At 45.2% G+C, this 19520-nt stretch overlaps 34 non-coding genes across 34 annotated transcripts; all 34 read left to right on the top strand.

Moving 5' to 3' along the window:
• The first annotated feature begins 236 nt into the window (after positions 1-236).
• TRNAL-CAA (transfer RNA leucine (anticodon CAA)) lies at positions 237-358 on the top strand. Its single transcript has 2 exons — positions 237-274; positions 313-358. It is a non-coding gene; the product is annotated as a tRNA-Leu (tRNA).
• A 253-nt stretch (positions 359-611) lies between these two features.
• On the top strand, positions 612-729 carry TRNAS-CGA (transfer RNA serine (anticodon CGA)). Its single transcript has 2 exons — positions 612-649; positions 694-729. It is a non-coding gene; the product is annotated as a tRNA-Ser (tRNA).
• A 254-nt stretch (positions 730-983) lies between these two features.
• Positions 984-1104, top strand: TRNAL-CAA (transfer RNA leucine (anticodon CAA)). The gene is made up of 2 exons: positions 984-1021; positions 1059-1104. It is a non-coding gene; the product is annotated as a tRNA-Leu (tRNA).
• Positions 1105-3090: 1986 nt separating this feature from the next.
• TRNAL-CAA (transfer RNA leucine (anticodon CAA)) lies at positions 3091-3212 on the top strand. Its single transcript has 2 exons — positions 3091-3128; positions 3167-3212. It is a non-coding gene; the product is annotated as a tRNA-Leu (tRNA).
• Positions 3213-3521: 309 nt separating this feature from the next.
• TRNAL-CAA (transfer RNA leucine (anticodon CAA)) lies at positions 3522-3643 on the top strand. The gene is made up of 2 exons: positions 3522-3559; positions 3598-3643. It is a non-coding gene; the product is annotated as a tRNA-Leu (tRNA).
• A 256-nt stretch (positions 3644-3899) lies between these two features.
• On the top strand, positions 3900-4021 carry TRNAL-CAA (transfer RNA leucine (anticodon CAA)). Its single transcript has 2 exons — positions 3900-3937; positions 3976-4021. It is a non-coding gene; the product is annotated as a tRNA-Leu (tRNA).
• Positions 4022-4087: 66 nt separating this feature from the next.
• Positions 4088-4209, top strand: TRNAL-CAA (transfer RNA leucine (anticodon CAA)). Its single transcript has 2 exons — positions 4088-4125; positions 4164-4209. It is a non-coding gene; the product is annotated as a tRNA-Leu (tRNA).
• Positions 4210-4274: 65 nt separating this feature from the next.
• Positions 4275-4392, top strand: TRNAS-CGA (transfer RNA serine (anticodon CGA)). Its single transcript has 2 exons — positions 4275-4312; positions 4357-4392. It is a non-coding gene; the product is annotated as a tRNA-Ser (tRNA).
• A 254-nt stretch (positions 4393-4646) lies between these two features.
• On the top strand, positions 4647-4767 carry TRNAL-CAA (transfer RNA leucine (anticodon CAA)). The gene is made up of 2 exons: positions 4647-4684; positions 4722-4767. It is a non-coding gene; the product is annotated as a tRNA-Leu (tRNA).
• A 634-nt stretch (positions 4768-5401) lies between these two features.
• Positions 5402-5519, top strand: TRNAS-CGA (transfer RNA serine (anticodon CGA)). The gene is made up of 2 exons: positions 5402-5439; positions 5474-5519. It is a non-coding gene; the product is annotated as a tRNA-Ser (tRNA).
• A 634-nt stretch (positions 5520-6153) lies between these two features.
• TRNAL-CAA (transfer RNA leucine (anticodon CAA)) lies at positions 6154-6275 on the top strand. The gene is made up of 2 exons: positions 6154-6191; positions 6230-6275. It is a non-coding gene; the product is annotated as a tRNA-Leu (tRNA).
• A 309-nt stretch (positions 6276-6584) lies between these two features.
• TRNAL-CAA (transfer RNA leucine (anticodon CAA)) lies at positions 6585-6706 on the top strand. The gene is made up of 2 exons: positions 6585-6622; positions 6661-6706. It is a non-coding gene; the product is annotated as a tRNA-Leu (tRNA).
• Positions 6707-6959: 253 nt separating this feature from the next.
• Positions 6960-7077, top strand: TRNAS-CGA (transfer RNA serine (anticodon CGA)). The gene is made up of 2 exons: positions 6960-6997; positions 7042-7077. It is a non-coding gene; the product is annotated as a tRNA-Ser (tRNA).
• A 254-nt stretch (positions 7078-7331) lies between these two features.
• TRNAL-CAA (transfer RNA leucine (anticodon CAA)) lies at positions 7332-7452 on the top strand. The gene is made up of 2 exons: positions 7332-7369; positions 7407-7452. It is a non-coding gene; the product is annotated as a tRNA-Leu (tRNA).
• A 634-nt stretch (positions 7453-8086) lies between these two features.
• On the top strand, positions 8087-8208 carry TRNAL-CAA (transfer RNA leucine (anticodon CAA)). Its single transcript has 2 exons — positions 8087-8124; positions 8163-8208. It is a non-coding gene; the product is annotated as a tRNA-Leu (tRNA).
• Positions 8209-8517: 309 nt separating this feature from the next.
• TRNAL-CAA (transfer RNA leucine (anticodon CAA)) lies at positions 8518-8639 on the top strand. The gene is made up of 2 exons: positions 8518-8555; positions 8594-8639. It is a non-coding gene; the product is annotated as a tRNA-Leu (tRNA).
• A 253-nt stretch (positions 8640-8892) lies between these two features.
• TRNAS-CGA (transfer RNA serine (anticodon CGA)) lies at positions 8893-9010 on the top strand. The gene is made up of 2 exons: positions 8893-8930; positions 8975-9010. It is a non-coding gene; the product is annotated as a tRNA-Ser (tRNA).
• A 254-nt stretch (positions 9011-9264) lies between these two features.
• On the top strand, positions 9265-9385 carry TRNAL-CAA (transfer RNA leucine (anticodon CAA)). Its single transcript has 2 exons — positions 9265-9302; positions 9340-9385. It is a non-coding gene; the product is annotated as a tRNA-Leu (tRNA).
• An 822-nt stretch (positions 9386-10207) lies between these two features.
• On the top strand, positions 10208-10329 carry TRNAL-CAA (transfer RNA leucine (anticodon CAA)). The gene is made up of 2 exons: positions 10208-10245; positions 10284-10329. It is a non-coding gene; the product is annotated as a tRNA-Leu (tRNA).
• Positions 10330-10638: 309 nt separating this feature from the next.
• Positions 10639-10760, top strand: TRNAL-CAA (transfer RNA leucine (anticodon CAA)). Its single transcript has 2 exons — positions 10639-10676; positions 10715-10760. It is a non-coding gene; the product is annotated as a tRNA-Leu (tRNA).
• Positions 10761-11013: 253 nt separating this feature from the next.
• On the top strand, positions 11014-11131 carry TRNAS-CGA (transfer RNA serine (anticodon CGA)). The gene is made up of 2 exons: positions 11014-11051; positions 11096-11131. It is a non-coding gene; the product is annotated as a tRNA-Ser (tRNA).
• A 254-nt stretch (positions 11132-11385) lies between these two features.
• On the top strand, positions 11386-11506 carry TRNAL-CAA (transfer RNA leucine (anticodon CAA)). The gene is made up of 2 exons: positions 11386-11423; positions 11461-11506. It is a non-coding gene; the product is annotated as a tRNA-Leu (tRNA).
• Positions 11507-12140: 634 nt separating this feature from the next.
• TRNAL-CAA (transfer RNA leucine (anticodon CAA)) lies at positions 12141-12262 on the top strand. The gene is made up of 2 exons: positions 12141-12178; positions 12217-12262. It is a non-coding gene; the product is annotated as a tRNA-Leu (tRNA).
• A 497-nt stretch (positions 12263-12759) lies between these two features.
• TRNAL-CAA (transfer RNA leucine (anticodon CAA)) lies at positions 12760-12880 on the top strand. Its single transcript has 2 exons — positions 12760-12797; positions 12835-12880. It is a non-coding gene; the product is annotated as a tRNA-Leu (tRNA).
• A 634-nt stretch (positions 12881-13514) lies between these two features.
• Positions 13515-13636, top strand: TRNAL-CAA (transfer RNA leucine (anticodon CAA)). Its single transcript has 2 exons — positions 13515-13552; positions 13591-13636. It is a non-coding gene; the product is annotated as a tRNA-Leu (tRNA).
• A 497-nt stretch (positions 13637-14133) lies between these two features.
• On the top strand, positions 14134-14254 carry TRNAL-CAA (transfer RNA leucine (anticodon CAA)). Its single transcript has 2 exons — positions 14134-14171; positions 14209-14254. It is a non-coding gene; the product is annotated as a tRNA-Leu (tRNA).
• A 633-nt stretch (positions 14255-14887) lies between these two features.
• On the top strand, positions 14888-15005 carry TRNAS-CGA (transfer RNA serine (anticodon CGA)). The gene is made up of 2 exons: positions 14888-14925; positions 14970-15005. It is a non-coding gene; the product is annotated as a tRNA-Ser (tRNA).
• Positions 15006-15827: 822 nt separating this feature from the next.
• Positions 15828-15949, top strand: TRNAL-CAA (transfer RNA leucine (anticodon CAA)). Its single transcript has 2 exons — positions 15828-15865; positions 15904-15949. It is a non-coding gene; the product is annotated as a tRNA-Leu (tRNA).
• A 309-nt stretch (positions 15950-16258) lies between these two features.
• On the top strand, positions 16259-16380 carry TRNAL-CAA (transfer RNA leucine (anticodon CAA)). Its single transcript has 2 exons — positions 16259-16296; positions 16335-16380. It is a non-coding gene; the product is annotated as a tRNA-Leu (tRNA).
• Positions 16381-16824: 444 nt separating this feature from the next.
• TRNAL-CAA (transfer RNA leucine (anticodon CAA)) lies at positions 16825-17001 on the top strand. The gene is made up of 2 exons: positions 16825-16862; positions 16956-17001. It is a non-coding gene; the product is annotated as a tRNA-Leu (tRNA).
• Positions 17002-17257: 256 nt separating this feature from the next.
• Positions 17258-17379, top strand: TRNAL-CAA (transfer RNA leucine (anticodon CAA)). The gene is made up of 2 exons: positions 17258-17295; positions 17334-17379. It is a non-coding gene; the product is annotated as a tRNA-Leu (tRNA).
• A 687-nt stretch (positions 17380-18066) lies between these two features.
• Positions 18067-18188, top strand: TRNAL-CAA (transfer RNA leucine (anticodon CAA)). The gene is made up of 2 exons: positions 18067-18104; positions 18143-18188. It is a non-coding gene; the product is annotated as a tRNA-Leu (tRNA).
• Positions 18189-18444: 256 nt separating this feature from the next.
• On the top strand, positions 18445-18566 carry TRNAL-CAA (transfer RNA leucine (anticodon CAA)). Its single transcript has 2 exons — positions 18445-18482; positions 18521-18566. It is a non-coding gene; the product is annotated as a tRNA-Leu (tRNA).
• A 499-nt stretch (positions 18567-19065) lies between these two features.
• Positions 19066-19187, top strand: TRNAL-CAA (transfer RNA leucine (anticodon CAA)). The gene is made up of 2 exons: positions 19066-19103; positions 19142-19187. It is a non-coding gene; the product is annotated as a tRNA-Leu (tRNA).
• Positions 19188-19520: the final 333 nt, after the last annotated feature.

Here is a 19520-nt window from a genome sequence, read left to right on the forward strand (position 1 = left end):
GCCTAGCGGTCTAAGGCGCCAGACTCAAGGGGCTTAGCTTCCTTCGTTCACGATGTGAATATCTGTATATTCTAAGGCGCCAGACTCGAAGGAGCTTCCTTCGTTCACGATGTGCATCTGTGTATTCTGCTCGTGGTTTGAGGGCGTGGGTTCGAATCCCACTTCTAACACGATATGTTTTATGAAAATAACTGGAATAGATGTCGTTTTAAAACGTCCAAACTGCACAAAACCACGTCAGGATGGCCGAGCGGTCTAAGGCGCCAGACTCAAGGGGCTTAGCTTCCTTCGTTCACGATGTGAATCTGTGTATTCTGGTCCTCGTTTGAGGGCGTGGGTTCGAATCCCACTTCTGACACGATATGTTTTATGAAAATAACTGGATGAGATGTCATTTTAAAACGTCCAAATTCCATAAAACCACGTCAAGATGGCCTAGCGGTCTAAGGCGCCAGACTTAAGGGGCTTAGCTTCCTTCGTTCACGATGTGAATCTGTGTATTCTGGTCCTCGTTTGAGGGCGTGGGTTCGAATCCCACTTCTGACACGATATGTTTAATGAAAATAACTGGATTAGATGTCGTTTTAAAACGTCCAAAAGCACAAAACCACGTCGGGATGGCCGAGCGGTCTAAGGCGCCAGACTCGAAGGAGCTTCCTTCGTTCACGATGTGAATCTGTGTATTCTGCTCGTCGTTTGAGGGCGTGGGTTCGAATCCCACTTCTGACACGATATGTTTTATGAAAATAACTGGATTAGATGTCGTTTTAAAACGGCCAAATTGCACAAAAGCACGCCGGGATGGCCGAGCAGTCTAAGGCGCCAGACTCAAGGGGCTTAGCTTCCTTCGTTCACGATGTGAATCTGTATATTCTGCAACTCGTTTGAGGGCGTGGGTTCGAATATCACTTCTGACACGAAATGTTTCATGAAAAAAACTGAAAGAGGTGTAATTATAAAGCGTCCAAATTTCACACCACCTCGTCAGGATGGCCGAGCGGTCTAAGGCGCCAGACTCAAGGGACTTAGCTTCCTTCGTTCACATGTGAATCTGTTTATTCTGGTCCTCGTTTGAGGGCGTGGGTTCGAATCCCACTTCTGACACGATATGTTTTATGAAAATAACTGGATGAGATGTCATTTTAAAACGTCCAAATTCCATAAAACCACGTCAAGATGGCCTAGCGGTCTAAGGCGCCAGACTCAATGGGCTTAGCTTCCTTCGTTCACGATGTGAATATCTGTATATTCTGGTCCTCGTTTGAGGGCGTGGGTTCGAATATCACTTCTGACACGATATGTTTTTTGAAAATAACTGGATGAGATGTCATTTTAAAACGTCCAAATTCCATAAAACCACGTCAAGATGGCCTAGCGGTCTAAGGCGCCAGACTCAAGGGGCTTAGCTTCCTTCGTTCACGATGTGAATATCTGTATATTCTGGTCCTCGTTTGAGGGCGTGGGTTCGAATATCACTTCTGACACGAAATGTTTCATGAAAAAAACTGAAAGAGGTGTAATTTTAAAGCGTCCAAATTTCACACCACCACGTCAGGATGGCCGAGCGGTCTAAGGCGCCAGACTCAAGGGGCTTAGCTTCCTTCGTTCACGATGTGAATCTGTATATTCTGGTCCTCGTTTGAGGGCGTGGGTTCGAATATCACTTCTGACACGAAATGTTTCATGAAAAAAACTGAAAGAGGTGTAATTTTAAAGCGTCCAAATTTCACACCACCTCGTCAGGATGGCCGAGCGGTCTAAGGCGCCAGACTCAAGGGGCTTAAGCCCCGTTTTCAATCAAGCTTTTTTGATCAAAAACGCAAGCTTTTGCTTGAAAAATCACAGCAAAACGCAAAAGCAAAATATTTAGCCGTTTTCAATCGCGCTTGGGCTGAAGCTTTAAGCTTTCATAGGCGCGCTTTTGCTTGAATGTTAGTTCAAGCAGATATCTATCCTCCGTAGATATTTGCGTTAACTTTTTGCTTTGAAGCGCGATGGAGGATGACGTCACAGTTTAGTGTCCAATGGAAATTCTCCATTTTTCATGCGTCTGAGTGTGTGTTGACCGTTCGACTCGGAGATTTTTAGTGTTATATTTTACGTTGAATAACTTGTAACAATTATACTATTATTGAAAATGGGGAAAAAAAATAAATAAAAAAAGAAATGCACCGGATAGAAAGATAGGCAGCTAAAAAAAGGTGGCGCTGTTAAAAATTGGTGAGACATAAAGCAAACTTACGGAACCGAGGCTTAGCATACTCCGTCTTTTCGAGGTGACCGCCATATTTGTTTATAGTTTTAGGGCCGAAAATTCTTTGGTACCCGCCCACTATCACGTGATATCGGTAAACGCACGCTTTAAAAGCTTTGCGCGATCAGTTTGAAAACGGTTAGTAGTTTTGCAGTTTGCTTTTTTCTCACGCGGTAGCGCGCTGATTGAAAATACGCTTTTTTGCCACCTCAATCGTAAGCAAAAAGCGTAAACTTTTTTCTTGATTGAAAACGAGCCTTTAGCTTCCTTCGTTCACGATGTGAATCTGTGTATTCTGGTCCTCGTTTGAGGGCGTGGGTTCGAATCCCACTTCTGACACGATATGTTTTATGAAAATAACTGGATGAGATGTCATTTTAAAACGTCCAAATTCCATAAAACCACGTCAAGATGGCCTAGCGGTCTAAGGCGCCAGACTCAAGGGGCTTAGCTTCCTTCATTCACGATGTGAATCTGTATATTCTAAGGCACCAGACTCGAAGGAGCTTCCTTCGTTCACGATGTGAATCTGTGTATTCTTCTCGTCGTTTGAGGGCGTGGGTTCGAATCCCACTTCTGACACGATATGTTTTATGAAAATAACTGGAATAGATGTCGTTTTAAAACGACCAAACTGCACAAAACCACGTCAGGATGGCCGAGCGGTCTAAGGCGCCAGACTCAAGGGGCTTAGCTTCCTTCGTTCACGATGTGAATCTGTATATTCTGGTCCTCGTTTGAGGGCGTGGGTTCGAATATCACTTCTGACACGAAATGTTTCATGAAAAAAACTGAAAGAGGTGTAATTTTAAAGCGTCCAAATTTCACACCACCTCGTCAGGATGGCCGAGCGGTCTAAGGCGCCAGACTCAAGGGGCTTAACTTCCTTCGTTCACGATGTGAATCTGTGTATTCTGGTCCTCGTTTGAGGGCGTGGGTTCGAATCCCACTTCTGACACGATATGTTTTATGAAAATAACTGGATGAGATGTCATTTTAAAACGTCCAAATTCCATAAAACCACGTCAAGATGGCCTAGCGGTCTAAGGCGCCAGACTCAAGGGGCTTAGCTTCCTTCATTCACGATGTGAATCTGTATATTCTAAGGCACCAGACTCGAAGGAGCTTCCTTCGTTCACGATGTGAATCTGTGTATTCTTCTCGTCGTTTGAGGGCGTGGGTTCGAATCCCACTTCTGACACGATATGTTTTATGAAAATAACTGGAATAGATGTCGTTTTAAAACGACCAAACTGCACAAAACCACGTCAGGATGGCCGAGCGGTCTAAGGCGCCAGACTCAAGGGGCTTAGCTTCCTTCGTTCACGATGTGAATCTGTGTATTCTGGTCCTCGTTTGAGGGCATGGGTTCGAATCCCACTTCTGACACGATATGTTTTATGAAAATAACTGGATGAGATGTCATTTTAAAACGTCCAAATTCCATAAAACCACGTCAAGATGGCCTAGCGGTCTAAGGCGCCAGACTCAAGGGGATTAGCTTCCTTCGTTCACGATGTGAATATCTGTATATTCTGGTCCTCGTTTGAGGGCGTGGGTTCGAATATCACTTCTGACACGAAATGTTTCATGAAAAAAACTGAAAGAGGTGTAATTTTAAAGCGTCCAAATTTCACACCACCACGTCAGGATGGCCGAGCGGTTTAAGGCGCCAGACTCAAGGGGCTTAGCTTCCTTCGTTCACGATGTGAATCTGTGTATTCTGGTCCTCGTTTGAGGGCGTGGGTTCGAATCCCACTTCTGACACGATATGTTTTATGAAAATAACTGGATGAGATATCATTTTAAAACGTCCAAATTCCATAAAACCACGTCAAGATGGCCTAGCGGTCTAAGGCGCCAGACTCAAGGGGCTTAGCTTCCTTCGTTCACGATGTGAATATCTGTATTCTGGTCCTCGTTTGAGGGCGTGGGTTCGAATCCCACTTCTGACACGATATGTTTTATGAAAATAACTGGATTAGATGTCGTTTTAAAACGTCCAAAAGCAAAAAACCACGTCGGGATGGCCGAGCGGTCTAAGGCGCCAGACTCGAAGGAGCTTCCTTCGTTCACGATGTGAATCTGTGTATTCTGCTTGTCGTTTGAGGGCGTGGGTTCGAATCCCACTTCTGACACGATATGTTTTATGAAAATAACTGGATTAGATGTCGTTTTAAAACGACCAAATTGCACAAAAGCACGTCGGGATGGCCGAGCAGTCTAAGGCGCCAGACTCAAGGGGCTTAGCTTCCTTCGTTCACGATGTGAATCTGTATATTCTGCAACTCGTTTGAGGGCGTGGGTTCGAATATCACTTCTGACACGAAATGTTTCATGAAAAAAACTGAAAGAGGTGTAATTATAAAGCGTCCAAATTTCACACCACCTCGTCAGGATGGCCGAGCGGTCTAAGGCGCCAGACTCAAGGGACTTAGCTTCCTTCGTTCACATGTGAATCTGTGTATTCTGGTCCTCGTTTGAGGGCGTGGGTTCGAATCCCACTTCTGACACGATATGTTTTATGAAAATAACTGGATGAGATGTCATTTTAAAACGTCCAAATTCCATAAAACCACGTCAAGATGGCCTAGCTGTCTAAGGCGCCAGACTCAAGGGGCTTAGCTTCCTTCGTTCACGATGTGAATATCTGTATATTCTGGTCCTCGTTTGAGGGCGTGGGTTCGAATATCACTTCTGACACGATATGTTTTTTGAAAATAACTGGATGAGATGTCATTTTAAAACGTCCAAATTCCATAAAACCACGTCAAGATGGCCTAGCGGTCTAAGGCGCCAGACTCAAGGGGCTTAGCTTCCTTCGTTCACGATGTGAATATCTGTATATTCTGGTCCTCGTTTGAGGGCGTGGGTTCGAATATCACTTCTGACACGAAATGTTTCATGAAAAAAACTGAAAGAGGTGTAATTTTAAAGCGTCCAAATTTCACACCACCACGTCAGGATGGCCGAGCGGTCTAAGGCGCCAGACTCAAGGAGCTTAGCTTCCTTCGTTCACGATGTGAATCTGTATATTCTGGTCCTCGTTTGAGGGCGTGGGTTCGAATATCACTTCTGACACGAAATGTTTCATGAAAAAAACTGAAAGAGGTGTAATTTTAAAGCGTCCAAATTTCACACCACCTCGTCAGGATGGCCGAGCGGTCTAAGGCGCCAGACTCGAAGGAGCTTCCTTCGTTCACGATGTGAATCTGTGTATTCTGGTCCTCGTTTGAGGGCGTGGGTTCGAATCCCACTTCTGACACGATATGTTTTATGAAAATAACTGGATGAGATGTCATTTTAAAACGTCCAAATTCCATAAAACCACGTCAAGATGGCCTAGCTGTCTAAGGCGCCAGACTCAAGGGGCTTAGCTTCCTTCGTTCACGATGTGAATATCTGTATATTCTGGTCCTCGTTTGAGGGCGTGGGTTCGAATATCACTTCTGACACGATATGTTTTTTGAAAATATCTGGATGAGATGTCATTTTAAAACGTCCAAATTCCATAAAACCACGTCAAGATGGCCTAGCGGTCTAAGGCGCCAGACTCAAGGGGCTTAGCTTCCTTCGTTCACGATGTGAATATCTGTATATTCTGGTCCTCGTTTGAGGGCGTGGGTTCGAATATCACTTCTGACACGAAATGTTTCATGAAAAAAACTGAAAGAGGTGTAATTTTAAAGCGTCCAAATTTCACACCACCACGTCAGGATGGCCGAGCGGTCTAAGGCGCCAGACTCAAGGGGCTTAGCTTCCTTCGTTCACGATGTGAATCTGTATATTCTGGTCCTCGTTTGAGGGCGTGGGTTCGAATATCACTTCTGACACGAAATGTTTCATGAAAAAAACTGAAAGAGGTGTAATTTTAAAGCGTCCAAATTTCACACCACCTCGTCAGGATGGCCGAGCGGTCTAAGGCGCCAGACTCAAGGGGCTTAGCTTCCTTCGTTCACGATGTGAATCTGTGTATTCTGGTCCTCGTTTGAGGGCGTGGGTTCGAATCCCACTTCTGACACGATATGTTTTATGAAAATAACTGGATGAGATGTCATTTTAAAACGTCCAAATTCCATAAAACCACGTCAAGATGGCCTAGCGGTCTAAGGCGCCAGACTCAAGGGGCTTAGCTTCCTTCATTCACGATGTGAATCTGTATATTCTAAGGCACCAGACTCGAAGGAGCTTCCTTCGTTCACGATGTGAATCTGTGTATTCTTCTCGTCGTTTGAGGGCGTGGGTTCGAATCCCACTTCTGACACGATATGTTTTATGAAAATAACTGGAATAGATGTCGTTTTAAAACGTCCAAACTGCACAAAACCACGTCAGGATGGCCGAGCGGTCTAAGGCGCCAGACTCAAGGGGCTTAGCTTCCTTCGTTCACGATGTGAATCTGTGTATTCTGGTCCTCGTTTGAGGGCGTGGGTTCGAATCCCACTTCTGACACGATATGTTTTATGAAAATAACTGGATGAGATGTCATTTTAAAACGTCCAAATTCCATAAAACCACGTCAAGATGGCCTAGCGGTCTAAGGCGCCAGACTTAAGGGGCTTAGCTTCCTTCGTTCACGATGTGAATCTGTGTATTCTGGTCCTCGTTTGAGGGCGTGGGTTCGAATCCCACTTCTGACACGATATGTTTAATGAAAATAACTGGATTAGATGTCGTTTTAAAACGTCCAAAAGCACAAAACCACGTCGGGATGGCCGAGCGGTCTAAGGCGCCAGACTCGAAGGAGCTTCCTTCGTTCACGATGTGAATCTGTGTATTCTGCTCGTCGTTTGAGGGCGTGGGTTCGAATCCCACTTCTGACACGATATGTTTTATGAAAATAACTGGATTAGATGTCGTTTTAAAACGACCAAATTGCACAAAAGCACGCCGGGATGGCCGAGCAGTCTAAGGCGCCAGACTCAAGGGGCTTAGCTTCCTTCGTTCACGATGTGAATCTGTATATTCTGCAACTCGTTTGAGGGCGTGGGTTCGAATATCACTTCTGACACGAAATGTTACATGAAAAAAACTGAAAGAGGTGTAATTATAAAGCGTCCAAATTTCACACCACCTCGTCAGGATGGCCGAGCGGTCTAAGGCGCCAGACTCAAGGGACTTAGCTTCCTTCGTTCACATGTGAATCTGTTTATTCTGGTCCTCGTTTGAGGGCGTGGGTTCGAATCCCACTTCTGACACGATATGTTTTATGAAAATAACTGGATGAGATGTCATTTTAAAACGTCCAAATTCCATAAAACCACGTCAAGATGGCCTAGCGGTCTAAGGCGCCAGACTCAAGGGGCTTAGCTTCCTTCGTTCACGATGTGAATATCTGTATATTCTGGTCCTCGTTTGAGGGCGTGGGTTCGAATATCACTTCTGACACGATATGTTTTTTGAAAATAACTGGATGAGATGTCATTTTAAAACGTCCAAATTCCATAAAACCACGTCAAGATGGCCTAGCGGTCTAAGGCGCCAGACTCAAGGGGCTTAGCTTCCTTCGTTCACGATGTGAATATCTGTATATTCTGGTCCTCGTTTGAGGGCGTGGGTTCGAATATCACTTCTGACACGAAATGTTTCATGAAAAAAACTGAAAGAGGTGTAATTTTAAAGCGTCCAAATTTCACACCACCACGTCAGGATGGCCGAGCGGTCTAAGGCGCCAGACTCAAGGGGCTTAGCTTCCTTCGTTCACGATGTGAATCTGTATATTCTGGTCCTCGTTTGAGGGCGTGGGTTCGAATATCACTTCTGACAGGAAATGTTTCATGAAAAAAACTGAAAGAGGTGTAATTTTAAAGCGTCCAAATTTCACACCACCTCGTCAGGATGGCCGAGCGGTCTAAGGCGCCAGACTCAAGGGGCTTAGCTTCCTTCGTTCACGATGTGAATCTGTGTATTCTGGTCCTCGTTTGAGGGCGTGGGTTCGAATCCCACTTCTGACACGATATGTTTTATGAAAATAACTGGATGAGATGTCATTTTAAAACGTCCAAATTCCATAAAACCACGTCAAGATGGCCTAGCGGTCTAAGGCGCCAGACTCAAGGGGCTTAGCTTCCTTCATTCACGATGTGAATCTGTATATTCTAAGGCACCAGACTCGAAGGAGCTTCCTTCGTTCACGATGTGAATCTGTGTATTCTTCTCGTCGTTTGAGGGCGTGGGTTCGAATCCCACTTCTGACACGATATGTTTTATGAAAATAACTGGAATAGATGTCGTTTTAAAACGTCCAAACTGCACAAAACCACGTCAGGATGGCCGAGCGGTCTAAGGCGCCAGACTCAAGGGGCTTAGCTTCCTTCGTTCACGATGTGAATCTGTGTATTCTGGTCCTCGTTTGAGGGCGTGGGTTCGAATCCCACTTCTGACACGATATGTTTTATGAAAATAACTGGATGAGATGTCATTTTAAAACGTCCAAATTCCATAAAACCACGTCAAGATGGCCTAGCGGTCTAAGGCGCCAGACTTAAGGGGCTTAGCTTCCTTCGTTCACGATGTGAATCTGTGTATTCTGGTCCTCGTTTGAGGGCGTGGGTTCGAATCCCACTTCTGACACGATATGTTTAATGAAAATAACTGGATTAGATGTCGTTTTAAAACGTCCAAAAGCACAAAACCACGTCGGGATGGCCGAGCGGTCTAAGGCGCCAGACTCGAAGGAGCTTCCTTCGTTCACGATGTGAATCTGTGTATTCTGCTCGTCGTTTGAGGGCGTGGGTTCGAATCCCACTTCTGACACGATATGTTTTATGAAAATAACTGGATTAGATGTCGTTTTAAAACGACCAAATTGCACAAAAGCACGCCGGGATGGCCGAGCAGTCTAAGGCGCCAGACTCAAGGGGCTTAGCTTCCTTCGTTCACGATGTGAATCTGTATATTCTGCAACTCGTTTGAGGGCGTGGGTTCGAATATCACTTCTGACACGAAATGTTTCATGAAAAAAACTGAAAGAGGTGTAATTATAAAGCGTCCAAATTTCACACCACCTCGTCAGGATGGCCGAGCGGTCTAAGGCGCCAGACTCAAGGGACTTAGCTTCCTTCGTTCACATGTGAATCTGTTTATTCTGGTCCTCGTTTGAGGGCGTGGGTTCGAATCCCACTTCTGACACGATATGTTTTATGAAAATAACTGGATGAGATGTCATTTTAAAACGTCCAAATTCCATAAAACCACGTCAAGATGGCCTAGCGGTCTAAGGCGCCAGACTCAAGGGGCTTAGCTTCCTTCGTTCACGATGTGAATATCTGTATATTCTGGTCCTCGTTTGAGGGCGTGGGTTCGAATATCACTTCTGACACGATATGTTTTTTGAAAATAACTGGATGAGATGTCATTTTAAAACGTCCAAATTCCATAAAACCACGTCAAGATGGCCTAGCGGTCTAAGGCGCCAGACTCAAGGGGCTTAGCTTCCTTCGTTCACGATGTGAATATCTGTATATTCTGGTCCTCGTTTGAGGGCGTGGGTTCGAATATCACTTCTGACACGAAATGTTTCATGAAAAAAACTGAAAGAGGTGTAATTTTAAAGCGTCCAAATTTCACACCACCACGTCAGGATGGCCGAGCGGTCTAAGGCGCCAGACTCAAGGGGCTTAGCTTCCTTCGTTCACGATGTGAATCTGTATATTCTGGTCCTCGTTTGAGGGCGTGGGTTCGAATATCACTTCTGACACGAAATGTTTCATGAAAAAAACTGAAAGAGGTGTAATTTTAAAGCGTCCAAATTTCACACCACCACGTCAGGATGGCCGAGCGGTCTAAGGCGCCAGACTCAAGGGGCTTAGCTTCCTTCGTTCACGATGTGAATCTGTATATTCTGGTCCTCGTTTGAGGGCGTGGGTTCGAATATCACTTCTGACACGAAATGTTTCATGAAAAAAACTGAAAGAGGTGTAATTTTAAAGCGTCCAAATTTCACACCACCTCGTCAGGATGGCCGAGCGGTCTAAGGCGCCAGACTCAAGGGGCTTAGCTTCCTTCGTTCACGATGTGAATCTGTGTATTCTGGTCCTCGTTTGAGGGCGTGGGTTCGAATCCCACTTCTGACACGATATGTTTTATGAAAATAACTGGATGAGATGTCATTTTAAAACGTCCAAATTCCATAAAACCACGTCAAGATGGCATAGCGGTCTAAGGCGCCAGACTCAAGGGGCTTAGCTTCCTTCATTCACGATGTGAATCTGTATATTCTAAGGCACCAGACTCGAAGGAGCTTCCTTCGTTCACGATGTGAATCTGTGTATTCTTCTCGTCGTTTGAGGGCGTGGGTTCGAATCCCACTTCTGACACGATATGTTTTATGAAAATAACTGGAATAGATGTCGTTTTACAACGTCCAAACTGCACAAAACCACGTCAGGATGGCCGAGCGGTCTAAGGCGCCAGACTCAAGGGGCTTAGCTTCCTTCGTTCACGATGTGAATCTGTGTATTCTGGTCCTCGTTTGAGTGCGTGGGTTCGAATCCCACTTCTGACACGATATGTTTTATGAAAATAACTGGATGAGATGTCATTTTAAAACGTCCAAATTCCATAAAACCACGTTAAGATGGCCTAGCGGTCTAAGGCGCCAGACTTAAGGGGCTTAGCTTCCTTCGTTCACGATGTGAATCTGTGTATTCTGGTCCTCGTTTGAGGGCGTGGGTTCGAATCCCACTTCTGACACGATATGTTTTATGAAAATAACTGGATTAGATGTCGTTTTAAAACGTCCAAAAGCACAAAACCACGTCGGGATGGCCGAGCGGTCTAAGGCGCCAGACTCGAAGGAGCTTCCTTCGTTCACGATGTGAATCTGTGTATTCTGCTCGTCGTTTGAGGGCGTGGGTTCGAATCCCACTTCTGACACGATATGTTTTATGAAAATAACTGGATTAGATGTCGTTTTAAAACGACCAAATTGCACAAAAGCACGTCGGGATGGCCGAGCAGTCTAAGGCGCCAGACTCAAGGGGCTTAGCTTCCTTCGTTCACGATGTGAATCTGTATATTCTGCAACTCGTTTGAGGGCGTGGGTTCGAATATCACTTCTGACACGAAATGTTACATGAAAAAAACTGAAAGAGGTGTAATTATAAAGCGTCCAAATTTCACACCACCTCGTCAGGATGGCCGAGCGGTCTAAGGCGCCAGACTCAAGGGACTTAGCTTCCTTCGTTCACATGTGAATCTGTTTATTCTGGTCCTCGTTTGAGGGCGTGGGTTCGAATCCCACTTCTGACACGATATGTTTTATGAAAATAACTGGATGAGATGTCATTTTAAAACGTCCAAATTCCATAAAACCACGTCAAGATGGCCTAGCGGTCTAAGGCGCCAGACTCAAGGGGCTTAGCTTCCTTCGTTCACGATGTGAATATCTGTATATTCTGGTCCTCGTTTGAGGGCGTGGGTTCGAATATCACTTCTGACACGATATGTTTTTTGAAAATAACTTTATGAGATGTCATTTTAAAACGTCCAAATTCCATAAAACCACGTCAAGATGGCCTAGCGGTCTAAGGCGCCAGACTCAAGGGGCTTAGCTTCCTTCGTTCACGATGTGAATATCTGTATATTCTGGTCCTCGTTTGAGGGCGTGGGTTCGAATATCACTTCTGACACGAAATGTTTCATGAAAAAAACTGAAAGAGGTGTAATTTTAAAGCGTCCAAATTTCACACCACCACGTCAGGATGGCCGAGCGGTCTAAGGCGCCAGACTCAAGGGGCTTAGCTTCCTTCGTTCACGATGTGAATCTGTATATTCTGGTCCTCGTTTGAGGGCGTGGGTTCGAATATCACTTCTGACACGAAATGTTTCATGAAAAAAACTGAAAGAGGTGTAATTTTAAAGCGTCCAAATTTCACACCACCTCGTCAGGATGGCCGAGCGGTCTAAGGCGCCAGACTCAAGGGGCTTAGCTTCCTTCGTTCACGATGTGAATCTGTGTATTCTGGTCCTCGTTTGAGGGCGTGGGTTCGAATCCCACTTCTGACACGATATGTTTTATGAAAATAACTGGATGAGATGTCATTTTAAAACGTCCAAATTCCATAAAACCACGTCAAGATGGCCTAGCGGTCTAAGGCGCCAGACTCAAGGGGCTTAGCTTCCTTCATTCACGATGTGAATCTGTATATTCTAAGGCACCAGACTCGAAGGAGCTTCCTTCGTTCACGATGTGAATCTGTGTATTCTTCTCGTCGTTTGAGGGCGTGGGTTCGAATCCCACTTCTGACACGATATGTTTTATGAAAATAACTGGATTAGATGTCGTTTTAAAACGACCAAATTGCACAAAAGCACGCCGGGATGGCCGAGCAGTCTAAGGCGCCAGACTCAAGGGGCTTAGCTTCCTTCGTTCACGATGTGAATCTGTATATTCTGCAACTCGTTTGAGGGCGTGGGTTCGAATATCACTTCTGACAAGAAATGTTACATGAAAAAAACTGAAAGAGGTGTAATTATAAAGCGTCCAAATTTCACACCACCTCGTCAGGATGGCCGAGCGGTCTAAGGCGCCAGACTCAAGGGACTTAGCTTCCTTCGTTCACATGTGAATCTGTTTATTCTGGTCCTCGTTTGAGGGCGTGGGTTCGAATCCCACTTCTGACACGATATGTTTTATGAAAATAACTGGATGAGATGTCATTTTAAAACGTCCAAATTCCATAAAACCACGTCAAGATGGCCTAGCGGTCTAAGGCGCCAGACTCAAGGGGCTTAGCTTCCTTCGTTCACGATGTGAATATCTGTATATTCTGGTCCTCGTTTGAGGGCGTGGGTTCGAATATCACTTCTGACACGATATGTTTTTTGAAAATAACTTTATGAGATGTCATTTTAAAACGTCCAAATTCCATAAAACCACGTCAAGATGGCCTAGCGGTCTAAGGCGCCAGACTCAAGGGGCTTAGCTTCCTTCGTTCACGATGTGAATATCTGTATATTCTGGTCCTCGTTTGAGGGCGTGGGTTCGAATATCACTTCTGACACGAAATGTTTCATGAAAAAAACTGAAAGAGGTGTAATTTTAAAGCGTCCAAATTTCACACCACCACGTCAGGATGGCCGAGCGGTCTAAGGCGCCAGACTCAAGGGGCTTAGCTTCCTTCGTTCACGATGTGAATCTGTATATTCTGGTCCTCGTTTGAGGGCGTGGGTTCGAATATCACTTCTGACACGAAATGTTTCATGAAAAAAACTGAAAGAGGTGTAATTTTAAAGCGTCCAAATTTCACACCACCTCGTCAGGATGGCCGAGCGGTCTAAGGCGCCAGACTCAAGGGGCTTAGCTTCCTTCGTTCACGATGTGAATCTGTGTATTCTGGTCCTCGTTTGAGGGCGTGGGTTCGAATCCCACTTCTGACACGATATGTTTTATGAAAATAACTGGATGAGATGTCATTTTAAAACGTCCAAATTCCATAAAACCACGTCAAGATGGCCTAGCGGTCTAAGGCGCCAGACTCAAGGGGCTTAGCTTCCTTCATTCACGATGTGAATCTGTATATTCTAAGGCACCAGACTCGAAGGAGCTTCCTTCGTTCACGATGTGAATCTGTGTATTCTTCTCGTCGTTTGAGGGCGTGGGTTCGAATCCCACTTCTGACACGATATGTTTTATGAAAATAACTGGATTAGATGTCGTTTTAAAACGACCAAATTGCACAAAAGCACGCCGGGATGGCCGAGCAGTCTAAGGCGCCAGACTCAAGGGGCTTAGCTTCCTTCGTTCACGATGTGAATCTGTATATTCTGCAACTCGTTTGAGGGCGTGGGTTCGAATATCACTTCTGACACGAAATGTTACATGAAAAAAACTGAAAGAGGTGTAATTATAAAGCGTCCAAATTTCACACCACCTCGTCAGGATGGCCGAGCGGTCTAAGGCGCCAGACTCAAGGGACTTAGCTTCCTTCGTTCACATGTGAATCTGTTTATTCTGGTCCTCGTTTGAGGGCGTGGGTTCGAATCCCACTTCTGACACGATATGTTTTATGAAAATAACTGGATGAGATGTCATTTTAAAACGTCCAAATTCCATAAAACCACGTCAAGATGGCCTAGCGGTCTAAGGCGCCAGACTCAAGGGGCTTAGCTTCCTTCGTTCACGATGTGAATATCTGTATATTCTGGTCCTCGTTTGAGGGCGTGGGTTCGAATATCACTTCTGACACGATATGTTTTTTGAAAATAACTTTATGAGATGTCATTTTAAAACGTCCAAATTCCATAAAACCACGTCAAGATGGCCTAGCGGTCTAAGGCGCCAGACTCAAGGGGCTTAGCTTCCTTCGTTCACGATGTGAATATCTGTATATTCTGGTCCTCGTTTGAGGGCGTGGGTTCGAATATCACTTCTGACACGAAATGTTTCATGAAAAAAACTGAAAGAGGTGTAATTTTAAAGCGTCCAAATTTCACACCACCACGTCAAGATGGCCTAGCGGTCTAAGGCGCCAGACTTAAGGGGCTTAGCTTCCTTCGTTCACGATGTGAATCTGTGTATTCTGGTCCTCGTTTGAGGGCGTGGGTTCGAATCCCACTTCTGACACGATATGTTTAATGAAAATAACTGGATTAGATGTCGTTTTAAAACGTCCAAAAGCACAAAACCACGTCGGGATGGCCGAGCGGTCTAAGGCGCCAGACTCGAAGGAGCTTCCTTCGTTCACGATGTGAATCTGTGTATTCTGCTCGTCGTTTGAGGGCGTGGGTTCGAATCCCACTTCTGACACGATATGTTTTATGAAAATAACTGGATTAGATGTCGTTTTAAAACGACCAAATTGCACAAAAGCACGCCGGGATGGCCGAGCAGTCTAAGGCGCCAGACTCAAGGGGCTTAGCTTCCTTCGTTCACGATGTGAATATCTGTATATTCTGGTCCTCGTTTGAGGGCGTGGGTTCGAATATCACTTCTGACACGATATGTTTTTTGAAAATAACTGGATGAGATGTCATTTTAAAACGTCCAAATTCCATAAAACCACGTCAAGATGGCCTAGCGGTCTAAGGCGCCAGACTCAAGGGGCTTAGCTTCCTTCGTTCACGATGTGAATATCTGTATATTCTGGTCCTCGTTTGAGGGCGTGGGTTCGAATATCACTTCTGACACGAAATGTTTCATGAAAAAAACTGAAAGAGGTGTAATTTTAAAGCGTCCAAATTTCACACCACCACGTCAGGATGGCCGAGCGGTCTAAGGCGCCAGACTCAAGGGGCTTAGCTTCCTTCGTTCACGATGTGAATCTGTATATTCTGGTCCTCGTTTGAGGGCGTGGGTTCGAATATCACTTCTGACACGAAATGTTTCATGAAAAAAACTGAAAGAGGTGTAATTTTAAAGCGTCCAAATTTCACACCACCACGTCAGGATGGCCGAGCGGTCTAAGGCGCCAGACTCAAGGGGCTTAGCTTCCTTCGTTCACGATGTGAATCTGTATATTCTGGTCCTCGTTTGAGGGCGTGGGTTCGAATATCACTTCTGACACGAAATGTTTCATGAAAAAAACTGAAAGAGGTGTAATTTTAAAGCGTCCAAATTTCACACCACCTCGTCAGGATGGCCGAGCGGTCTAAGGCGCCAGACTCAAGGGGCTTAGCTTCCTTCGTTCACGATGTGAATCTGTGTATTCTGGTCCTCGTTTGAGGGCGTGGGTTCGAATCCCACTTCTGACACGATATGTTTTATGAAAATAACTGGATGAGATGTCATTTTAAAACGTCCAAATTCCATAAAACCACGTCAAGATGGCCTAGCGGTCTAAGGCGCCAGACTCAAGGGGCTTAGCTTCCTTCATTCACGATGTGAATCTGTATATTCTAAGGCACCAGACTCGAAGGAGCTTCCTTCGTTCACGATGTGAATCTGTGTATTCTTCTCGTCGTTTGAGGGCGTGGGTTCGAATCCCACTTCTGACACGATATGTTTTATGAAAATAACTGGAATAGATGTCGTTTTAAAACGACCAAACTGCACAAAACCACGTCAGGATGGCCGAGCGGTCTAAGGCGCCAGACTCAAGGGGCTTAGCTTCCTTCGTTCACGATGTGAATCTGTGTATTCTGGTCCTCGTTTGAGGGCATGGGTTCGAATCCCACTTCTGACACGATATGTTTTATGAAAATAACTGGATGAGATGTCATTTTAAAACGTCCAAATTCCATAAAACCACGTCAAGATGGCCTAGCGGTCTAAGGCGCCAGACTCAAGGGGCTTAGCTTCCTTCGTTCACGATGTGAATATCTGTATATTCTGGTCCTCGTTTGAGGGCGTGGGTTCGAATATCACTTCTGACACGAAATGTTTCATGAAAAAAACTGAAAGAGGTGTAATTTTAAAGCGTCCAAATTTCACACCACCACGTCAGGATGGCCGAGCGGTCTAAGGCGCCAGACTCAAGGGGCTTAGCTTCCTTCGTTCACGATGTGAATCTGTATATTCTGGTCTTCGTTTGAGGGCGTGGGTTCGAATATCACTTCTGACACGAAATGTTTCATGAAAGAAACTGAAAGAGGTGTAATTTTAAAGCGTCCATATTTCACACCACCTCGTCAGGATGGCCTAGCGGTCTAAGGCGCCAGACTCAAGGGGCTTAGCTTCCTTCGTTCACGATGTGAATCTGTATATTCTAAGGCGCCAGACTCGAAGGAGCTTCCTTCGTTCACGATGTGAATCTGTGTATTCTGGTCCTCGTTTGAGGGCGTGGGTTCGAATCCCACTTCTGACACGATATGTTTTATGAAAATAACTGGATGAGATGTCATTTTAAAACGTCCAAATTCCATAAAACCACGTCAAGATGGCCTAGCGGTCTAAGGCGCCAGACTCAAGGGGCTTAGCTTCCTTCGTTCACGATGTGAATATCTCTATATTCTGGTCCTCGTTTGAGGGCGTGGGTTCGAATATCACTTCTGACACGAAATGTTTCATGAAAAAAACTGAAAGAGGTGTAATTTTAAAGCGTCCAAATTTCACACCACCTCGTCAGGATGGCCGAGCGGTCTAAGGCGCCAGACTCAAGGGGCTTAGCTTCCTTCGTTCACGATGTGAATCTGTGTATTCTGGTCCTCGTTTGAGGGCGTGGGTTCGAATCCCACTTCTGACACGATATGTTTTATGAAAATAACTGGATGAGATATCATTTTAAAACGTCCAAATTCCATAAAACCACGTCAAGATGGCCTAGCGGTCTAAGGCGCCAGACTCAAGGGGCTTAGCTTCCTTCGTTCACGATGTGAATATCTGTATATTCTAAGGCGCCAGACTCGAAGGAGCTTCCTTCGTTCACGATGTGCATCTGTGTATTCTGCTCGTGGTTTGAGGGCGTGGGTTCGAATCCCACTTCTGACACGATATGTTTTATGAAAATAACTGGATTAGATGTCGTTTTAAAACGTCCAAATTGCACAAAACCACGTCGGGATGGCCGAGCGGTCTAAGGCGCCAGACTCAAGGGGCTTAGCTTCCTTCGTTCACGATGTGAATCTGTATATTCTGGAACTCGTTTGAGGGCGTGGGTTCGAATATCACTTCTGACACGAAATGTTTCATGAAAAAAACTGAAAGAGGTGTAATTTTAAAGCGTCCAAATTTCACACCACCACGTCAGGATGGCCGAGCGGTCTAAGGCGCCAGACTCAAGGGGCTTAGCTTCCTTCGTTCACGATGTGAATCTGTATATTCTGGTCTTCGTTTGAGGGCGAGGGTTCGAATATCACTTCTGACACGAAATGTTTCATGAAAGAAACTGAAAGAGGTGTAATTTTAAAGCGTCCATATTTCACACCACCTCGTCAGGATGGCCTAGCGGTCTAAGGCGCCAGACTCAAGGGGCTTAGCTTCCTTCGTTCACGATGTGAATCTGTATATTCTGGTCCTCGTTTGAGGGCGTGGGTTCGAATCCCACTTCTGACACGATATGTTTTATGAAAATAACTGGATGAGATGTCATTTTAAAACGTCCAAATTCCATAAAACCACGTCAAGATGGCCTAGCGGTCTAAGGCGCCAGACTCAAGGGGCTTAGCTTCCTTCGTTCACGATGTGAATATCTCTATATTCTGGTCCTCGTTTGAGGGCGTGGGTTCGAATATCACTTCTGACACGAAATGTTTCATGAAAAAAACTGAAAGAGGTGTAATTTTAAAGCGTCCAAATTTCACACCACCTCGTCAGGATGGCCGAGCGGTCTAAGGCGCCAGACTCAAGGGGCTTAGCTTCCTTCGTTCACGATGTGAATCTGTGTATTCTGGTCCTCGTTTGAGGGCGTGGGTTCGAATCCCACTTCTGACACGATATGTTTTATGAAAATAACTGGATGAGATATCATTTTAAAACGTCCAAATTCCATAAAACCACGTCAAGATGGCCTAGCGGTCTAAGGCGCCAGACTCAAGGGGCTTAGCTTCCTTCGTTCACGATGTGAATATCTGTATATTCTAAGGCGCCAGACTCGAAGGAGCTTCCTTCGTTCACGATGTGCATCTGTGTATTCTGCTCGTGGTTTGAGGGCGTGGGTTCGAATCCCACTTCTGACACGATATGTTTTATGAAAATAACTGGATTAGATGTCGTTTTAAAACGTCCAAATTGCACAAAACCACGTCGGGATGGCCGAGCGGTCTAAGGCGCCAGACTCAAGGGGCTTAGCTTCCTTCGTTCACGATGTGAATCTGTATATTCTGGAACTCGTTTGAGGGCGTGGGTTCGAATATCACTTCTGACACGAAATGTTTCATGAAAAAAACTGAAAGAGGTGTAATTTTAAAGCGTCCAAATTTCACACCACCTCGTCAGGATGGCCGAGCGGTCTAAGGCGCCAGACTCAAGGGGCTTAGCTTCCTTCGTTCACGATGTGAATCTGTGTATTCTGGTCCTCGTTTGAGGGCATGGGTTCGAATCCCACTTCTGACACGATATGTTTTATGAAAATAACTGGATGAGATGTCATTTTAAAACGTCCAAATTCCATAAAACCACGTCAAGATGGCCTAGCGGTCTAAGGCGCCAGACTCAAGGGGCTTAGCTTCCTTCGTTCACGATGTGAATATCTGTATATTCTGGTCCTCGTTTGAGGGCGTGGGTTCGAATATCACTTCTGACACGAAATGTTTCATGAAAAAAACTGAAAGAGGTGTAATTTTAAAGCGTCCAAATTTCACACCACCACGTCAGGATGGCCGAGCGGTCTAAGGCGCCAGACTCAAGGGGCTTAGCTTCCTTCGTTCACGATGTGAATCTGTATAT

This window comes from Phalangium opilio, unplaced genomic scaffold (assembly GCF_054372755.1).
Source record: "Phalangium opilio isolate 3A_F unplaced genomic scaffold, DU_Popi_V2 ptg000810l_1, whole genome shotgun sequence".
Classification (NCBI taxonomy): domain Eukaryota; kingdom Metazoa; phylum Arthropoda; class Arachnida; order Opiliones; family Phalangiidae; genus Phalangium; species Phalangium opilio.